This window comes from Cupressus sempervirens, chromosome 4 (genome assembly GCF_028749045.1).
Source record: "Cupressus sempervirens isolate cs-2001-9-10 chromosome 4, ASM2874904v1, whole genome shotgun sequence".
In the NCBI taxonomy this organism is placed as follows: Eukaryota; Viridiplantae; Streptophyta; class Pinopsida; order Cupressales; family Cupressaceae; genus Cupressus; species Cupressus sempervirens.
Window position 1 is genome coordinate 318312043 of NC_143121.1, and position 7193 is coordinate 318319235.

At 35.5% G+C, this 7193-nt stretch overlaps 1 pseudogene; it reads right to left on the reverse strand.

The window, feature by feature from the left end:
• Nucleotides 1-1823: 1823 nt before the first annotated feature.
• On the reverse strand, nt 1824-3220 carry LOC149561305 (F-box/kelch-repeat protein At3g24760-like; annotated as a pseudogene).
• Nucleotides 3221-7193: the final 3973 nt, after the last annotated feature.

Genomic DNA, 7193 nt, shown 5'->3' on the forward strand with positions numbered 1-7193 from the left:
TGGACTAATTAGATGGAAAATCTGGATCAATTGTCTCATTGTGTATCATTCTCTATCGTCCACAATTCCATTTAGAGACTCAGGGAAACTTCTAGGTGGAAGTATATGCCACAGAACGATGACACATAATTATAATACAAAATAATCTAACCCTTCTGAGATGCCATCAATTTTATTTTGTTTGAACATATTTGTAGAATTTTTGTTGAGATGAAGCACTAAATCAAAGGACCTGTAATTTGCATATATCTATATTGTTGAAGTGCATGAAGTTGTGTACAAATCAAACATTTTGTCAAGCACTTGCCATGCATCCTTTTAGATTTGGCAGCTAAGTAGACATGGCGTATAAATTCTATGAGATATATATTTTCTAATTGACCTAGCATTGTTGAATTGCAGATATAAACTAAAACTTTCAATTTGATGTCATTTTACTATACATGTTCATATTTAAGGGATACTGACCTAAGAAAAATGAATGGGATTGAATAGCAGGGATTGCAACATTTTAGATTAGTTTTTACATTTGTGTAAATGTTCATGGATACACAGTCTCTATATATTTCAATTGGCAGTTTGTTACCATTTTGGATGTATAACTAAAGACAGGTACAAATCATTCCTATGTTGAAATGTATTTTATAGTATTATATTGCATCTGTAATATCATTCAATACTATTTATTAATTTCTGATTTGATCTTATACCTCTGGGCTCTAACTCCGTCACTTGCACATATCAAATACAGCTATATGCGACTCAACAGAATGCCACAACCTCCACTTCATATCCTGCTGGTGTGACTGTCCAACAACTTGTGCAAATGGTTCATACCTAAGTGTTGAATCTCATGTACATTGCTATCATATTTGCATCAAGTTTATCATTTGCAATTTGAAATAATGTATTAAACCAAATCCGATTCAATACTATTGTTTTTTAAATTTTTGTAGTTAAAAATCCATGGGTTTTGATTCTTACAATAATAGTGTCTATGGGGAGAATCCCCAATGTATTCATGGGTTCTTTGGTATTTATGGTCTCTAGGATTTTGGAGACAACCAAGAATGCTATTGCCTCTAGACTGCCTCTACATTCATCTCTTGTGTACTCGATGTTGGTAAATCTAAGATGGAAATACCCAATCATATCATGTTGAATCCAATTATTTAGTTTATAGTGAACATTATGTGTTTTTTGTGCTTATGTTTTGCCTCCTCTACCGCAACAATGGTGATGCTATGAAGACTGCAATTGTCCTAACCATACATCAAATAGTTCTACTCAGGGTTAAAAGATATTTTTTCGTTTGGCTATTGCTACTAATAATGTGCTTCAAAAACCAGTTGGTGTCAGATGTCCACAGCCGGTTCAAATGGTTGTATTTGGTCGCATTCTTCCACGAGATCAAATAGTGATAGCTGTCTTTGTATCACATGCATATCATTATATCAAATTGAATGAAGTGATTTTGCTTGTTATCCATCTAAATTTCCTATTCAAATGAAATATGATTATATCAAATTCAATGGAGTTGTTCCTCTTATTATCCATCCAATCTGAATCATAATGATCGATCGCTGAAACTATCCATTTGTGAACACAATCTTCAGCATAACAATCGGCGTAATATTAGACCTGCAGGTACAAGTGCTAGTTATAATTATTACAGCTAGTTCTCTAGACCAACCCTTGCCTTAAAAACCATAAAACTTTGGACCCACCCTAACATCATTTTTCAGGATAAATCTGCAGCAGCTTGCAATTTCATATATAATTTGGGGAAAAACAGATGTTGCGTTTAACGATAAAACAATCAATAGTTGAAAGAAATGTGTTCATTTAACTAAATACAATTTTATCCATTGAGGGGTTGTTCATCTAACTAGAATACAGTATTTTTCAGGTAGGGGATAAAGAGTCAAATGCATTTTTTTCTCTTTTTCGTGGAGCGGTTCTATGCTTTAACAACCAGCGACATCTGATGAAGCGCAACTGTACAACAAACAAACAACACTCTCTCTAGCCAATCCCTTAACAAACCACAATCTTTATCATCTTCAAACATCTCCCAAACGCCTGTGTTTAAATCAAACAAGCAAATTCGCCTCCTCCTCACATACCTCGATTTGTTGAATACATAAACCAAATCCCCCGCGCTTCTGCATTCGATCTGCTCTGCAAATGATGAATATTTATCTTCCTCTCCCTCCCCTATTTCTCTGCCTGTAATCAATTTCAACATTTCACCAGGCATTCGTAATTCCGGGCCCTCTTTACACTCCATCTTATTCTCCCCCACAATACGCATCTGAAAACTTATTTCTCCATTTTCTATCATCAATGCAGCTATAATCAATCCAATCCTGCACGCTAAACAGAAGTATTTAACACATTGAGATGATGAAGACGCCGTCAACGATCTCACATTCATCACTTTGACCCATCGCTTGGTCTGCAATTCGTAACAACACAAATCTCCCTTAAATTTCTCCAATACATAAACTTTTCCATTGATAATAGCCGAGGAAATCTAGGTGGAGGAAGCGCTGTGTTTGAATTCCCCTGGCAAAGGATCGCATATTTTCGATTCCCCTGATTTCAAATCAAGCATCTCCACACATAATGGATCTTCTTCCAACTCATGAACGCCCCCAATCACTACAATTTTCCCTCTGTCGTAGCAAATGAGCGGATTCTGTCGCCACACCTTTAAAGACGCAGCGATCTCTCGCCATTTTGGCTGATTCAAGAAGCTATCCATGAATTTTAAGCGGTTGCCGCACACAGAAAATAGATATTCGTTGCCTTCCATAAAGATCGCATCCTCTTTGCTTGGATCAAGGCTAAACGGCGGCAAATGGATCCATCTGCGGGATAGGGGATCGAACCCTAGACCTCGTCCTTTCTTGGCTCCCAAAAGAAAAAGCCAGGGTTTGCATTTGTGAAGCGAACAGGAAAGCTCTCTACAAATTGGACTGGAAGCGATGAAAGAGTACCACTGCTTGCAAACAGGAGACGCTATGGCAAGATCTGAGATTGAAAGGAAGGACAATATCATCTCGATCACATCATCGTGTAATGAGACAGATCGATTCTTCGCCATTCTCCTCCTCTGCCATTAGTTTTTATGAATTCTCAATTATTAAAAACACTTCTCCTTACAAAGTACCTTCAAATACAGAGTCTTCCACTAGCAATGGTTAACATAAGAATTTTATAGATCATTGCAGAGCATGACCAAATAATTTCAAGCTAAACGGCAGGTATAAAGGTAGGTGGAGCGAAGATCCTTGGTTCGTTTTGGTCCAAAATCTTGAACTGATCCGCCTAAAGTTTTGAACAGATAACGCTGTATTTTAGATTTTTTATAACTTTTCAGAAATCCAGTCAGTAATGAAGAGAAAGTTTAGGTATCTGTTAGGAGTTTTGTTTAGGTTTCTGATAGGAGTTCTATTTAGTTTTTGCTTTTAATTTGAATGAGCCCTAGTCTTTAGGGATTTTGTTTAGCATTTCTTGTTGCACTTATCACATTGTTTAGTTGTCAGCCTGCTGTCAACATACTCTTGTTTTTCTCATTCAGTTTAGATTGTAAAGGCTATTTATAAGCCTAGATTGTTCAATAAGAAGTAAGTCATTTTCAGAATCATTCAGTATTCTTTTGTGTTTCAATTCTTAACATTCTGGTATCAGAGCTCCCACTGGGCCTAACGAAATCAAAGCAGTAGTCTTTGAGGATTCTTTGCAGCAGCAAAGAAGATGACAATCGAAGGGAATTTTGTGCAGCCAGCCATCCCTCGCTTCGATGGTCACTATGACCATTGGAGCATGTTGATGCAAAACTTTCTGCAATCCAAGGAATATTGGGGATTGATAGAGACGAGCTATGTTGAGCCACAGAATGGAGTGGCGCAGATAGAAGCATAGCGAAAGGAGCTAGATGAATTGAAGCTGAAAGACTTGAAAGTGAAAAATTATCTCTTTCGGGCCATAGATCGGACGATATTGGAGACCATTCTCATGAAGGATACTTCCAAACAAATTTGGGAGTCTATGAAGAAGTTTGAAGGGAGTGCTAGGGTTAAGAGATCACATCTACAAGCTCTTCACAGAGAGTTTGAAATCCTAGAGATGAAGAGTAGAGAAGGAGTCTCTGAGTACTTCTCAAGAGTGTTGTCTGTGGCCAACAGGATGCGAACATATGGAGAGCAGATGCAAGACGTCACAGTGGTTGAGAAGATTCTCAGATCTTTGAGTGAGAAGTTTGACTATGTTGTTTGCTTGATCGAGGAATCCAAAGACGTCGATCAACTCTCCATTGATGAACTGTAGAGTTCTCTGATTGTTCATGAGCAAAAATTCCAGTGACATACAGGAGAAGAACAAGCACTCAAGATAACCTTTGAAGATAGGTATGGTGCAAGAGGATGGGGTCGAGGTACATACAGAGGCAGAGGAAGAGGGAGAGACTGCTAGTCCTATGACAAATCCACAATGGAATGCTATAAGTGCCACAAGTTGGGACACTTTCAATATGAGTGTCCAAGCTGGGATAAGGAAGCCATCTACGCTGAAGTAGGAGAAAAACAAGAGCATGTTGATAGCACGCTGATAGCTAAACAATGTGATAAGTGCAACAAGAAATGCTAAACAAGATCCCTAAAGATGAGGGCTTATTCAAACTGAAAGCAAAAAATAAATAGAACTCCTATCAGAAACCTAAACAGAACTCCTAACAGAAACCTAAACTTTCTCTTCATTCCCTCCCTTAAACTAGTTCCCAACTACAACTAGTTTAAATCAAGAACTTGGCAAACTACCAACTAACTTCGAGACCTTTGAAACGCATCCAATGTGAGGGGCTTTGTCATCACATCTGCTAGCTGATCTTGTGTTCCACAATAAACCAAATCAACTGCTCCTTCTCGTGTGAGATCACAAAGAAAATGGAAGCGCACATCTATGTGCTTGCTTCGACCATGTAACACAGGGTTCTTCGATAGTTTAATTGTGGAACTATTGTCACAAAAGATTGTAGTACACTTACTTTCCTCTAGACTTAGCTTCTCAAGTATCCTCTTCATTATTATGATCACATTCCAGATCAGTCATTATTTATTCTTCATAACTCCTATCTCAGTTCCAAGACTTGTCTTCTTCAAACACTACATCCCTGCTAATTACAATCTTCTTTGCAACTGGATCATAGAGTCTATATGCCTTAGACTCTTCACTTACTCCCAATAACACACAAGTGAAGCTCTTTGCATCTAGCTTTGTCCTTCTCACATCAGGAATATGCACATGTGCCATGCATCCGAAAACCCTGAAATGCTCAATTGAGGGTTTGCTTCCACTCCAAGTCATTTCCAGAATCATTTAGTATTCTTTTGTGTTTCAATTCTTAACAAGCAATATAATTGGACCAGTCAAATTTAAGATTTTTTAGAACTTTTTAGAAATCTAGTTAGCAAAATAATTGGACCAATCAAATTCCTAACTTAACAACTTAGCCTCCATTAGCTATAGCTTTGAAGTTGGTAATCAAAAGCCGGGGCAAATCCTTTGGAGCATTTTGGCTTGGGTGAAAGCGAAATGTAGTTGGTACATGTTATATCATGAAAGGTGAAGCATTTCTCGATAGAGTTGGACAAGGAATATGCAGTCCTTGTGTGACTTCACCCAGTCGTACCTGCTTTGGTTGGATAAGCACAACTCCTCACCACTTCATTTGTTTTTATTGATTTGGTCTTGTTTGGAGTGTGATTGTTCTTCCAAAAAAGGGTCAAAATGGTATAATATTAAATAGAAAAAAGAGTAAGGGTAGAAAGGAGCATTATAAAGTCATATGTGATTATGTTTTAAACAAAGATAAATAAGAAGCTAGAGCTTCATATATATGTCAGTTAAATAAGATAAGCAAAAGGTGGATCATAATTATTTTTTTCTTTTGATGATCTTTAGAGATAGTATTATCAACTCATAACTATAAACAATATTATTTTCTATATAATTCTTTTGGGATGCAGCTATCCTTCCTACGAACTGTACAGTTGACCAATTTTCAAAAAGTCGAAAGCATCGTGGATTTTTCTAAAAATTTCAGCATTTGATCTTTATGATCTGCATAGTTTGTAGTCGAAAACAACAAAAAATTTGAAAAAAAATCACTACATTTTCATGAATATGGAAAAAAAAAAAAGTTTGACTTTTTTTGTCTTTAGTACATTTTGTCTAGAGATTAGCATGTCCCATTCTTTATTTATAGCTAGTTGTAACGTTAGGTAGTCAATACCTTCATAACTAGAGTATAAGAAATAGAAGGTTGGAGTCATATTCTACACAATAGTAGAGCTATTGTAATTTCAAGCTAGGGATCCCAAAAAATATCTTAATCCCAGAGTCATGTCTAGCTAAATTGTTGCACTTGCATTGACAACCTTTTGGAGAGGTAGAGTCAATGACACTACAAACAATCAATATTTGGTGTAGTTATTTTAAAATTAATATCGTAAATGCCTAAAATCATAATTATTTTTTCCATAAGGTTTGAGTTAAGGGTAGAAGAGAAACAGGTGCTCGTTTTTAAAAATAGTCACCTGTATTAGGCTCAAATGCTTGATAATTTCAAAAAATAAGTGCCTCTTTTTAAAAGTTGTACGCCGTTTTTTATTTTCAAAGAACGGGTCCTTGTTTTAAAAAAAGGAAAGAAAAATTACCTTTGTTTTAAAAATGGGCGCCAAATTTCAAAAAGATGTAATTTTTGAATATTAATTAGATAAATAAGTGAAAATGAAACAATATTTTATAGTACAATTAGTATGTTTAGTTGGTTTTAGTTCGATAAAAATTTGACTAATTAATGCATTGTGTTTAATTTAAATGCATAAAAAATAAATAAAATATTTACATCTTAGAAATAAGTTTATATCATTTGAGTTAATTTTGATTTAAGTAACTTCATGCAAATCAATCCAATTCATATATCCTAATTTCCTGATGTAAAAACTTGTAAATTCTTCCATTTGCAACTTATAAATATTTTTGTATATAAGTATGTTAAAAATATGGCAAATCTTAATTTGAAAAGAGAATTCCAAACTTTTAAAAACTCTTAAAAGCTAATACAATGTTAAAAAAACACAAAATATGCAAAATATAATATATTAACCATCTGATATAAGCTTTAT